This window comes from Dermochelys coriacea, chromosome 5 (genome assembly GCF_009764565.3).
Source record: "Dermochelys coriacea isolate rDerCor1 chromosome 5, rDerCor1.pri.v4, whole genome shotgun sequence".
NCBI classification, from domain to species: Eukaryota; Metazoa; Chordata; order Testudines; family Dermochelyidae; genus Dermochelys; species Dermochelys coriacea.
Genome location: NC_050072.1, coordinates 115,993,024 through 116,007,527, shown reverse-complemented (window position 1 = coordinate 116,007,527; position 14,504 = coordinate 115,993,024).

Genomic DNA, 14,504 nt, shown 5'->3' with positions numbered 1-14,504 from the left:
AGTTAATAACTGGATTATTTCTACTAAGGTTTGCATCCGGAGGAACTAGAAGTAGAAGTTTGAACTTGTCTACTGCTTTCAAGGTATAAGAAGCTAAACTTGATCTTGATCTAATTTGCAGCATCCCAAAGGAAAATGCCTTAGAGGAAGGCGTAGGAACAGAGTTTGAAAAGCAAGCATACTTGATGATATATTTATGTTCATGTGCACCTAACTCAGGTGCAAATACCTCATGTATATGAGCCAGTCTGGATGCACACAGAGTTAGTTAGATGTCTATCTAACCATGTTCATGTGGAAATATACTTGATATGGGAGCATGTACTGAATTTTACTAGACAAGTTTACTAAGGGCCATCATTTTAAGGACTATCATTTTAAGCAAACTTTCTAGAAGGGATGGACCTGATGGGGATGACATCTGGTTGAGGGTAATCATTGTAAGAGAACATTTAGTTGGAGATTAGCTACTGGTTTTTAGCAGGATAAAATTTCTGTCAAATGCACCTAGACCATATGGATAGCTGCCTCTTTTTCCATGATTGTAACACTGCAATATCAAAAGAATAAAAATAGAAAAAATTAAAAGTTATATGTAACTATGTGTAGTTACACACACCTGCTTTTGAAATCTTACCCATAACAAATATTGATAGGGCAGCAGTTATAGTGAAAACTCCCAAACTATAAGGTAAACCATCATAGTTTACTTGTGAGCTACAGAGTGACACAAGGCAGGAGGGGAAGTCTCAAATACATGAAATTATGGCAGATACTGATGTAGTGGGAGATTCTCAGAGACCCCAGGTACTTCAGTAGTTTTAGAAGGAAAAGTTGCCTAGATCAGAAAGCCAATAGAAGAATGAACATCTCCAGAGGTTACAAACAGTGATAAGAGATGGATAGCCTGAAGAGAAGAGTAAAGTGACACTTGAAATAAGAGAATAGTTTACCTGCAGAGAAGAAATCAATGAAAATGATGAACTGCTATTCAAGGGAGATAAACTGATTATTCTAGCTTCCATGAGAAGGGAGATGCTGAAGATAATCCATCAGGGCCATTGGGATTTGAGAAGAGAAAGCAAGGAAGCCGTGATTCATTAGCCAAGGATTTAGCCTATGTTCTTGAGATCCAAATGCTTAAAGTTTTCTAAAGCATTGAGTGATTTCATTCACAGACATCTTTTGCAAACTGAGGATACAGATCTGTTTTACTCAAATGATGGAACTGGATATACTTCAATAGGAAATTACATATCACACTGCTTAGAAGAAGAAACTACAGAACTAGCACTAGTACCATTACAAAAAGAAGTACTATTATAGCTAATTATCAGAAACAAACCATTCAGAACTCCTTGTATAATGAATTGAACACAAAGTATCAATATACCAGCAATTAGCTACAGAAATGTTGGATGGAGTTTGGGGACAGGATATATTATATGAATACGAAGCAGATATTTAAATAGTTTGCAAAAACAAACCAACAACAGTGCAGCTTGTCAAAAGAATAGTATGGACTTGAGATCCTAGAGCATCATTGGCTTTCACAGAAAACACTTTACGTATTTACACTAAGGCCCTTTTACACACCTCTGCCAGTGTAAAGGGAAGTAGGTACCACTATAAATTTCTCCCACTTTAAAAGCACATTTACACTGCCAGAGCAATGTAATAGGACCTTAGTATAAATAATAGATTAGAATCAGGCTCTCCTAACTTTCTGGAAACATTGGAACTTAGATGGGTGGGAAAAGAATCCATTGAGAGAAAACAAGCAGAGGTACAGAGGTTAATGTCAAGTGGCTTGCCCAACATACCCAGTGGGGACAGTGGCAGAAATAGGAGTCTTATTTCTCATTCCTGCACTGTAATGCTCAGACTAGAATTCCAAGCTCCAGAGCTTGGACTAGCTTTCCAGCCCAACTTACAATCAAGACTTCATGCTCTAAAATGCTCAAGATGAAGAATGCCCCACGGGGTTTAGCTTGCACTGCCGAACTCAGTAAATTACAATGATTTTATGTTGTTACCTTTTCTCTCTCTCGTTGTGGAAAGTCTGCCCATTATTTTTTCACATAGATGTTCACCGCCTCTTACCAGAGCAGAAGGAAAGGAAAAATAGGAAGTATGGCAAGAGACCATTCTAGCTTAACTAGGAGACTTTCAACGATCTGAAACTCAAAAGAGTTCTACAAAAAGGGGAAACGAGGTCAAATTACAAAGGACCAATGTAAACAAATAACACAAGGATGTAGGGACAAAAATTAGAAAGGCCAAGGCACAGAATGAGATTAAACTAGCTAGAGATATAAAGGGGTAACAAGTAAACATTCTACAACTACATTAGAAGCCAGAGGAAGACCAAGGACAGGGTGGGCCGGTTACTCAATGAGGGGGGAAAACAATAACAGAAAATGTGGAAATGGGAGAAGTGCTAACTGACTTTATTGTTTCAGTTTTCACCAAAAGGTTTAGTAGCAATTGGACATCTAATTTAATGAATGCTAGTGAAAATTAGGTGGAGGCTAAAATAGGGAAAGAACAAGTTAGATGTCTTCAAGTCACCAGAGCCTGATGAAATGCATCCTAGAATACTCAAGGAGCTGACTGAGAAAATATCGGAGCCATTAGCGATTATCTTTGAAAACTCATGGAAGACAGGAGAGATTTCAGTCCAGAGGACTGGAAAAGGACAAATATAGTGCCAATCAATAAAAAGGGGAATATGGATAGCCCGGGGAATTACAGACCAGTCAACTTAACTTCAGGACCCGGAAGGATAATGGAGCAAATAATTAAGCAATCAATTTGAAGACACCTAGAAGATAATAAAGTGATAAGTCAGCATGGATTTTTCAAGAACAAATTGTGTCAAACCAAACTAATAGCTATCTTTGATAGGGTAACAAGCCTTGTGGGGGAGGAGGGAATGGTAGATATGGTATATCTTGACCTTAGTAAAGCTTTTGATACTGTCTCACATGACCTTCCCATAAAACAAATGAGGAAAATACAACCAAGATGGAACTACTATATGCATAAATGGTTGGAAAACCATTCCCAAATATTAGTTATCAATGGTTCACAATCAAGCTGGAAGCACATATTGAGTGGGGTCCCGCAGGGATCAATTCTAGTTCTTGTTCTGTTCAACATCTTCATCAATGATTTAGATAATGGCATAGACAGTACATTTATGAAGTTTGCAGATGATACCAAACTGGGAAGGGTTGTAAGTGTTTTGGAGGACAGGATTAAAACTCAAAGTGATCTGGGCAAGCTGGAGAAACAATCTGAAGTAAATACAATGAAATTCAATAATGACAAATTCAAATTACTCCACTTAGCAAGGAACAATCAGTTGAACACATACAAAATGGGAAATGACTGCCTAGGAAGGAGTACTGTGGAAAGGGAACTGGGGATTATAGTGGATCACAAGCTAAATCTGAGTCAGTGTTGCAAAAAAAGCAAATATTCTGAGATGTATTAGTAAGAATATGCAAGCAATACACAAGCAGTAATTCTTCCACTCTGCTCCCTGCTGATTAGACCTCAACTGGAGTATTTGTCCAGTTCTGGGTGCCATGTTTAGGAAAAGATGCTGACAAAAAAGAGCAACAAAAATGATTCAAGGTCTAGAAAACGTGACCTATGAGGGAATATTAAAAAAACTGGGTTAGTTTAATCTGGAGAAGAGAGGACTAAGAAGAAAAGGAGGGGACATAACAGTTTTCAATTACATAAAAGTTTGCTACAAGGAGAAGGGAGAAAAATTGTTCTTCTTAACCTCTGAGGCTAGGACAAGAAGCAATGGGCTTGAATTGCAGCAAAGGCAGTTTAGGTTGACATTAGGCAAAACTTCCTAACTCTTAGGGTATGTCTACACTACGAAATTAGGTCGAATTTATAGAAGTCGGTTTTGTAGAAAGCGTTTTATACAGTCGAATGTTTGTGTCCCCACACAAATGCTCTAAGTGCATGTAGTCGGCAGACTGTGTCCACAGTACCGAGGCATTCATTGACTTCCGGAGCTTTGCACTGTGGGTAGCTATCCCACTGTTCCCGCAGTCTCCACCGCCCATTTGAATTCTGGGTAGAAATCCCAGTGCCTGATGGGGCTAAAACATTGTCGCGGGTGGTTCTGGGTACATATCGTCAGGCCCCCGTTCCCTCCCTCCCTCTGTAAAAGCAAGGGCAGACAATCATTTTGCGCCTTTTTTCTTGAGTTACCTGTGCAGACGCCATACCACAGCAAGCATTGAGCCTGCTCAGCTAACCGTCACCGTATGTCTCCTGGGTGCTGGCAGACGTGGTACTGCATTGCTACACAGCAGGAGTTTATTGCCTTTTGGCAGCAGACAGTGCAGTATGACTGGTAGCCGTCGTCGACGTAGTCCTGGGTGCTCTTTTAAATTGGCGCCTGGGCAAACATGGGAGTGACTCAGCCAGGTCATTTCCCTTGTTTCGTCTCATGGCAATTGAGTCCTACCGGCAGTGCACTGTCTTTTAATCTGCAGCCAGCAGAAGATGATGGCCAGCAGTCATACTGCACCATCTTCTGCCAAGCACCCAGGACGTAATAATGGCTAGCGGTCGTACTGCACAGTCTGTTGCCAGCAAGATGTATAAAGATAGATGAAGTGGCTCAAAACAAGAAATAGACCAGATTTGTTTTGTATTCATTTTCTCCTCCCTCCCTCCCTCTGTGAAATCAACGGCCTGCTAAACCCAGTTTTGAGTTCTATCCTTGAGGCGGCCATTCAGTTTCTCGCAAAGCCAACTCCTTTGTTGATTTTAATTCCCTGTAAGCCAACCCTTAAGCCATGTCGTCAGTCGCCCCTCCCTCCATCAGGGCAACAGCAGACAATCATTCCATGCCTTTTTTCTGTGCAGATGCCATACCATGGCAAGCATGGAGCCTGTTCAGATCACTTTGGCAATTAGGAGCACATTAAACACCACAGCCATTATCCAGCAGTATATGCAGCACCAGAACCTGGCAAAGCAAAACCGGGCGAGTAGGTGACATCAGTGCGGTTACAAGAGTGATGAGGACATGGACACAGATTTCTCTCAAAGAACGTGCCCCGGCAATGTGGGCATCATGGTGCTAATGGAGCAGGCTCATGCGGTGGAACGCTGATTCTGGGCCTAGGAAACAAGCACAGACTGGTGGGACTGCATAGTGTTGCAGGTCTGGGACGATTCCCAGTGGCTGTGAAACTTTCGCATGCGTAAGGGCACTTTCATGGAACTTTGTGACTTGCTTTCCCCCGCCCTGAGGTGCAAGAATACCAAGATGAGAGCAGTCCTCACAGTTGAGAAGTGAGTGGCAATAGCCCTGTGGTAGTTGCAATGCCAGACAGCTACCGGTCAGTCGGGAATCAATTTGGAGTGGGCAAATCTACTGTGGGGGCTTCTGTGATGCAAGTAGCCAACGCAATCAAATATCTGCTGATATCAAGGGTAGTGACCCTGGGAAATGTGCAGGTCATAGTGGATGGCTTTGCTGCAATGGGATTCCCTAACTGTGGTGGGGCCATAGACAGAACCCTTATCCCTATCTTGGCACTGGAGCACCAAGCCAGCGAGTACATAAACCACAAGAGGTACTTTTCAATAGTGCGGCAAGCACTGGTGGATCACCAGGCACGTTTCACCAACTTCAATGTGGGATGGCTGGGAAAGGTACATGATGCTCGCATCTTCAGGAACTCTGGTCTGTTTCAAAAGCTTCAGGAAGGGACTTTCTTCCCAGACCAGAAAATAACCATTGGGGATGTTGAAATGCCTATAGTTATCCTTGGGGACCCAGCCTACCCCTTAATGCCATGGCTCATGAAGCCATACACAGGCAGCCTGGAGAGTAGTCAGGAGCAGTTCAACTACAGGCTGAGCAAGTGCAGAATGGTGGTAGAACGTGCATTTGGACATTTAAAAGCGCGCTGGCGCAGTTTACTGACTCGATTAGACCTCAGCGAAACCAATATTCCCACTGTTATTACTGCTTGCTGTGCGCTCCACAATATCTGTGAGAGTAAGGGGGAGACGTTTATGGTGGGGTGGGAGGTTGAGGAAAATCGCCTGGCTGCTGGTTACGCATAGCCAGACACCAGGGTGGTTAGAAGAGCACAGGAGGGTGCAGTGCATATCAGAGAAACTTTGAAAACCGGTTTCATGACTGGCCAGGCTACGGTGTGAAAGTTCTGTTTGTTTCTCCTTGATGAAACCCCCCCGCCACTTGGTTCACTCTACTTCCCTGTAAGCTAACCACCCTCCCCACCTCCCTTCAATCACCGCTTGCAGAGGCAATAAAGTCATTGTTGCTTCACATTCATGCATTCTTTATTAATTCACCACACAAATAGGGGGATAATTACCAAGGAGGGGTGGTGGAGGAGGGAAGGACAAGGCCACACAGCACTTTAAAAGTTTAAAACTTTAAAACTTATTGAATTCCAGCCTTCTGTTACTTGGGCAATCCTCTGGGGTGAAGTGGCTGGGTGGCCGGAGGCCCCCCCACCATGTTCTTGAGCGTCTGGGTGAGGAGGCTATGGAACTTGGGGAGGAGGGCGGTTGGTTACACAGGGGCTGTAGCAGCGGTCTGTGCTCCTGCTGCCTTTCCTGCAGCTCAACCATACACTGGAGCATATTAGTTTGATCCTCCAGCAGTCTCAGCATTGAATCCTGCCTCCTCTCATCACGCTGCCGCCACCTTTCAGCTTCAGCCCTCTCTTCAGCCCGCCACTTACTCTCTTCAGCCTGCCACCTCTCCTCCCGGTCATTTTGTGCTTTCCTGCACTCTGACATTGTCTGCCTCCATGCATTCGTCTGTGCTCTGTCAGTGTGGGAGGACAGCATGAGTTCAGAGAACATTTCATCATGAGTGCGTTTTTTTCGCCTTCTAATCTTCACTAGCCTCTGGGAAGGAGAAGATCCTGTGATCCTTGAAATACATGCAGCTGGTGGAGAAAAAAAAAGGGACAGTGATATTTAAAAAAAGACACATTTTATAGAATAATGGGTACACTCTTTCATGGTAAACCTTGCTGTTAACATTACATACATAGCACATGTGCTTTCGTTACAAGGTTGCATTTTGCCTCCCCCCACCATATGGCTAACAGCGGGGAACATTTCTGTTCAGCCATAGGCAAACAGCCCAGCAGGAACAGGCATCTCTGAATGTCCCCTTAAGAAAAGCACCCTATTTCAACCAGGTGACCATGAATGATATCACTCTCCTGAGGATAACGCAGAGAGATAAAGAATGGATGTTGTTTGAACACCAGCAAACATATACTGCAATGCTTTGTTCTACAATGATTCCCGAGTACGTGCTACTGGCCTGGAGTGGTAGAGTGTCCTACCATGGTGGATGGAATAAGGCTGCCCTCCACAGAAACCTTTTGCAAAGGCTTTGGGAGTATATCCAGGAGAGCCACGAATGCCAGGGAAAATTAATCATTAAACATGCTGGCTTTTAAACCTTGTATAGTATTTTAAAAGGTACACTCACCAGAGGTGCCTTCTCTGCCTGGCGGATCCGGGAGGCAGCCTTGGGTGGGTTCGGGGGTACTGGCTCCAGGTCCAGGATGAGAAATAGTTCCTGGCTGTCAGAAAAACCGGTTTCTCCGCTTGTTTGCTGTGAGCTATCTACAACCTCATCTTCCTCGTTCCCAAAACCTGATTCCGTGTTGCCTCCATCTCCATTGAAGGAGTCAAACAACATGGCTGGGGTCTTGGTGGATGAACCCCCTAAAATGGCATGCAGCTTATCATAGAAGCGGCATGTTTGGGGCTCTGACCTGGAGTGGCCATTCGCCTCTCTGGTTTTCTGGTAGGCTTGCCTCAGCTCCTTAAGTTTCATGTGGCACTGCTTCGGGTCTCTATTATGGCCTCTGTCCTTCATGCCCTGGGAGATTTTCACAAATGTTTTGGCATTTCAAAAACTGGAACATAGTTCTGATAGCACGGATTCCTCTCCCCATACAGCGATCAGATCCCGTACCTCCCGTTCAGTCCATGCTGGAGCTCTTTTGCGATTCTGGGACTCCATCATGGTCACCTCTGCTGATGAGCTCTGCATGGTCACCTGCAGCTTGCCCACTGGCCAAACAGGAAATTGAAATTCAAAACTTCGCGGGCCTTTTCCTGTCTACCTGGTCAGTGCATCTGAGTTGAGAGTGCTGTCCAGAGCGGTGACAATGGAGCACTCTGGGATAACTCCCAGAGGCCAATACCATCTAACTGAGTCCAGAGTACCCCAAATTCGACCCAGCAAAACCGATTTCTGCGCTAATCCCCTTGTTGGGGGTGGAGTAAGGAAATCGATTTTAAGAGCCCTTTAAGTTGAAAAAATGGCTTCGTCATGTGGACGGGTAGAGGGTTAAATTGATTTAACGCTGCTAAATTCAACCTCAACGCCTAGTGTAGACCAGGGCTTAAGGTACTTAAGCACTGGAATGAATTGCCTAGGGATGTTGTGAAATCTCAATCATTAGAGATATTTAAGAACAGATTAGGCAAACACCTATCAGGAATGGTCTAGATAATGCATAGTCCTATCTGAACTGCAGGGGAATGGACAAGGAGATCTCTTGAAGTCCCTTCCTGTCCTATTATTCTGATTCCATGAAGTCTGCTCTGGGACCCTGTTATGCTGGTTTGTTAAACTGGAAGGCTCTCAGATACTACGGTGATGTCCACTAGCACAAAACCTTAACATACAAACATAACACCCATTGTTGCTTCTAGGTACTAGTTCATGGACATTCACGTTCCAAGTGGGTTTGGCACTTCTGGGAATTTGTTCGACAGAAATCAGAATTGGGCCCAACGGAAAACTTCTTATCTGAATCCAAAGTCACATGAAAGTTATTTTAAAATAATATTTTAGTATCTTCATAAAAAGAAAAGGAGTACTTGTGGCATCTTAGAGACTAACAAATTTATTTGAGCATAAGCTTTCGTGAGCTACAGCTCACTTCATTGGATGCATGTAGTTTTCCTTAAAACCTTACTGGAACAAATTATTACTACCCTACCCTTTTACACAAGAACTTAGAGAATGCCCTACACAGATACAGTTTCAATTCTAAGATGTGAGGATCTGAGGGTTTGGTTTGTGCCCATCTCTGCTTAACAACACTTTCAATTTAAAACACAGGAAACATTGAACAGGGTTGTACTTTTAATTTAGAGCAACAAAAGTAAGGGTTCCAGGCACATCTACCAATGTGATATATGCCATCATGTGCCAGCAATGCCCCTCTGCCATGTACATTGGCCAAATTGGACAGTCTCTACGTAAAAGAATGAATGGACACAAATCAGACGTCAAGAATTATAACATTCAAAAACCAGTTGGAGAACACTTCAATCTCTCTGGTCACTCGATTACAGACCTAAGAGTGGCTATCCTTCAACAAAAAAGCTTCAAAAACAGACTCCAACGAGAGACTGCTGAATTGGAATTAATTTGCAAACTGGATACAATTAACTTAGGCTTCAATAGAGACTGGGAATGGATGAGTCATTACACAAAGTAAAACTATTTCCCCATGGTATTTCTCCCCCCCACCCCACCCCACCCCACCCCCCACGGTTCCTCTGATATTCTTGTTAACTGCTGGAATTAGCCTACCTTGCTTGTCACCATGAAAGGTTTTCCTCCTTTCCCCCCCCCCGCTGCTGGTGATGGCTTATCTTAAGTGATCACCCTCCTTACAGTGTGTATGATAAACCCATTGTTTCATGTTCTCTGTGTGTGTATATAAATCTCTCCTCTGTTTTTTCCACCAAATGCATCCGATGAAGTGAGCTGTAGCTCACGAAAGCTTATGCTCTAATAAATTTGTTAGTCTCTAAGGTGCCACAAGTACTCCTTTTCTTTTTGCGAATACAGACTAACACGGCTGCTACTCTGAAAACTCTCTTCAGTTGGTTTAGATTGACGTATCTCCACTGAAGTCAATAGAACTACACGGACACAAGCCAATTTAGGATCTGGTCCTATATTTTTGAAATTTTAATGCCCATTTTTCAAAGCTTGAAAGAGGTAAGGTTCTGATACAATCTGAGTTTTAGGCAAAGGCTTAGGGGAAGAAGGATGATCTTGCGGTTAAAAATCACATCACCGGGTGTCAGGAAAGCTGGGTTTTATTTCTGGGTCTGCAGTAGCCTTCCCGTATGACATATAGACAAGTTATTTAACTTCTCAGTTTACTTCTATCTAGAAGAGGGAAAGTAATTGTGCTTTGCAAGGATATTGAGAGTTTAAATTCTCAGGACAGAGCCTCAGCTGTAAATTAGCCAAGTTCCACTGAAACCAATGGAGCTGTACTGATTTACACCAGCTGAGGGTCTAGCCTACAGTTTTTAAAAGTGCTTTGAGAGCAGTGAATGGAAGGCATCATAGAAGCGAAGCTCAAGATTTTATTTGAATTGGTTAGCTCAAGCTTTCACAGTGGCCCTGCTCTATGGGAGCCTTGCCTTTGATTTCAAGGAGTGCGCCACCAGGCCACAGGCAAATGTAACCTCTTCTCATCCAAGAAACCCAACAGTTTGCTAAACTACTGCTGAAAATAAACAAACTGAAAACTAAGTGACAGTACAATACGGTGGTTAGGGTGCTAGCCTGTGATTCAGCAGACTCAGGTTCATTTCCCAGCTTCTCCTGTGACCTCAGGCAAGTCACTTAGCCTCAGTGTGCCTTGGTTGTGCCAGCTATAACGTGGGATAATAGTAACTTCCCATCTCATAGGGGTGATGTAAAGATAAACACATTAAAGTTGTGAGCGGTTCAGTGACAGGGGCCATATATGTACGTAAGGTAGATAGATAAGCGGCTATCAGTTGCATAGAACACCTTAAAAAATGGCATAAGTCTCTTAAGCCCCTGCATCTATTTACTCATCTTGCTCTCAAGTATGAAAGGAAAGTTGTGTTGGTACAAGCTGCTGTTGCAAAAAGGAATTCATGTTACCTGATATAGGGATTTCAGACCACCAGATTTGCTTTCTCCAATATTTAGAAAAGATGATACCTTAAAAAAAGATACCCAGCATTAAGTGGACTTAAATGATATTACAAGAAAGATGAGATGATCTCATGAAGATAAAGGATTTGAGACTGGCCTTTCACAACAGCACTATTTTTATATTCCTAAAGCAGGATGTGTGAACTGTATAATGTTTTGTGGCCTACAGTTGATGCACAAGGTCTGATGTGCTTGACAAGTGGCATATTGGCAAGGTTTACAGAGCTTGAAGGATAAGCCAAGGCTAGTCTATAAATAATATTAAACAGAAACTTATCCCCCACCTCCCACTTTTTCAGTGTACTGTTGCCTGAATTCTAATAATAAATCTGGAAGGGACAGTTCTGCTGGTATTTCAAAACCTTCGAAACACTGTAAAACATACACACTATATAGTTCCTGGGGTAGAAAGCCGCTCTCTCCTTTTAAACGGTAAAGCTATATACCATAAGGATGTTATATCGTTCATGTGATATATAATAAATCTCTTTAGCACTGCCTTCGCAGTAATTTAACTGAGATACAAATCAACCTCTTTGACCCTGGGAGAACTGGTTAAAAAAAGTGAGATGAAATCAAAAGCAAAACCACATGCAAATTGAACACTTTATTGAATGCAAATAAAAGGCCAGACACATGTAAAAGTGTTTTAGAATAAATGGGAATTCAGACCTACATTTCAGAAAATATAATTTAATGAAAGCCAAAAATTCAAAATTATGGCTCACATTTTACTACTTAAGTTCATTGAACATACTCCATTTTGGTTTTTTTCTCTTGACAAAAGCAGTGATGTGCAGAGGGAGAATCACAGATTTTGGACACAAAACAAGTATACTGAGTATTGTGCTATGAGAGGAAGATAAAGCAGCTCCTTTTTCTGAGCTTTTTATCCCATTCCAACTGGAAGAAAAGGTTAAATAGTTCCTTATAGTGTGGGACAGCAGATGCTTTGATAGATGGGGGCAAAGGAGGTTTGCCAATTTTGATGAGAGAGGGTTTGCTACAATCACTGCTCAAGTGTGGGAGGCTTTTCCTGCCCAGTCACATCTCTACAGCCAGACCCCTTCAATAGCCCACTTTCAATGGATGAGCTCCCAGAGCATGACCCAAACACCGGAGCTGCCACTGAACCTTAATTCATGAAGTTTGGGTTTATTCATCAGGCTCAAATACAGCGGGTTAACAGTGTTCAGAAGGCACAAAGTCTACTAGCTGTCTCAGTTTGGGGGTGGGGAATACGACAAAAAAAATCAGTAAGACAAATAGGTGTTAAACACCATGAAAGAATAATTTTGTCATGGCAAACTACTCAGGCATAATTTGGTACATCATTGCCCCCACTAAATGTATGATAGAGTGTTGGGAGTAAATTTTCTAAGTGTAAATAGGGTAGAATATGAGACTTCTTTTACAAAATTAATCTTTGAAGAAAGGCCACAGAATGGTGTAGAGAGAATGAATGGTGCCAGTGCTCCCTGGCCATACCTGATCTCTGCCCACACTCTAAGAGGATATGACATTATTAGCATTAATTTATGCAGAAATTTTTCCCTGGCTTTCTTGAGGGATGATGCTACAGAAAAGAGCTGTCACTTTACTATCATCAAACATAGATATACTGCTAAGAGTGTGCAAAACACTTTGGCCCCTACCCAAGTCTCACCTAAACCAGCAAAATGCCCAATGGGTGGAGCTGCTACAGAGGGGTTTCCATAAGGTTGAATGGTAGTTGTGTGTGAAGCAGGGGAGGAGATGTAGGTGACAGATTTGCGATCATTTTAGTGATTTTTTTGTTGTTACTTTCATCTTTTCCACGTCTAAAAGCGGAGAGGCTATTTGTCTCAGGGAGAGATTTAGTAAACAGCTGTCTGACAAAAATTAAATTAAGGATATTCTAGGACAGGGAAATACAGAACAACATAACAATGGGATATAGGTTAAGATATTTGGAATGTCCTTCGAGACGTTGTAATTTTAAGATAGAAAATGCAGTAATCATATTAAGTCCAGACAACAACAAGACAAAAGACAAAGAGGAATGAGTCTCCAAAGCTGGCCTACATTTTTCAGTCCATCCCATCAAAGACATTGCCTTCAACTTTTTTCTTTCTATTTTGTTCTTGTGCATTGTCATTCAGAAAGGCTAGAGTTATAAATATTCTAAGTTAACTTTACCTATTTATATATTAGCCATCTCTCCATCAAGTTCTGATACTTCAGTTTCATTCTTTAGATATTGAAAACACTACATTTGGTCATACATACTTTATAGATTACATGCACACTATTTGTATGTATTGTATATTAGCTCATATTTTAGTGTCAATGACAGACCTTGTGGAGTATGGTATTATTCAGGGAGAGTATGGATATCCCAGTCTGGCCAAAGATTCAGTGCAGTTTGGCACAAACTGCTGAATATTTTTTCCTTGTTCATGCAATGCTCTTCCCCCACCCAACTCATTTTGTGTGTTTCTAAAACTTCAAATGTTTTGATCTTCCCACCAACTTTGGGACACTGGGAATTTTTAACATTGACTTTCTCTCTCACACACACACAAAATAAAAAGTCACTTAAACTTAAAAACTTACAATTTTTCATCCAGAAGTAGAAGTTTTGATATTGCCTCCTCAGAGGGCATATGGTGTAAAGGACTAGGCACAGGATTGGGAACTAAGTTTTCTGTCATTAATGGCAATTCATAATATTGTTTTCTTCTCTAGCACTTCACAAACATTTATTCATTCCTCATAACACGCACATGAGGTAGGTACTTTCATTCAAATATATTAAGGGATATTATAGAAAGGATGCTGGTTAATTATTCTCTATGTCCACTGAAGGCAGTACAAATAGTCATGGGCTTAATCTGCAGCAAGAAAGATGTAAGTTAGATATTAGGAAAAACTGTCTAACTATAAGGGTTAAGCTCTGGAATAGGCTTCCAAGGGAGGCTGTAGAATCCTCCTCATTTGAGGTTTAAGAACATGTTAGATCAGGGATCGGCAACCTTTGACACGTGGCCTGTCAGGGAAATCCGCTGACCAGCCGGGATGGTTTGTTTACTTGCAGCGTCCTCCTGCACATCCCTTGGCCCATGCCACTTCCTGTAGCGCCTATTGGCCTGGAACAGCAAACTGCAGCCAGTGGGAGCTGCGATCGGCCGAACCTGCGGATGCTGCAGGTAAACAAACCATCCTGGCCCGCCAGCAGATTTCACTGACGGGCCACGTGCCAAAGGTTGCCGATCCCTGGGTTAGATACACCTGTCAGGGATAGTCTAGGTTTACTTGATCCTTCCTCAGCACAGGGGGCTGGATTGATGACCTCTCAAGGTTCCTTCCAATCCTACATTTTTACAACTCTATAATTGATCTCATTTTACAGATAGGGAAATTGAGACATGTCCTAGGTACACATCACATAGGTGAAAGAAACAGGGGCCTGATT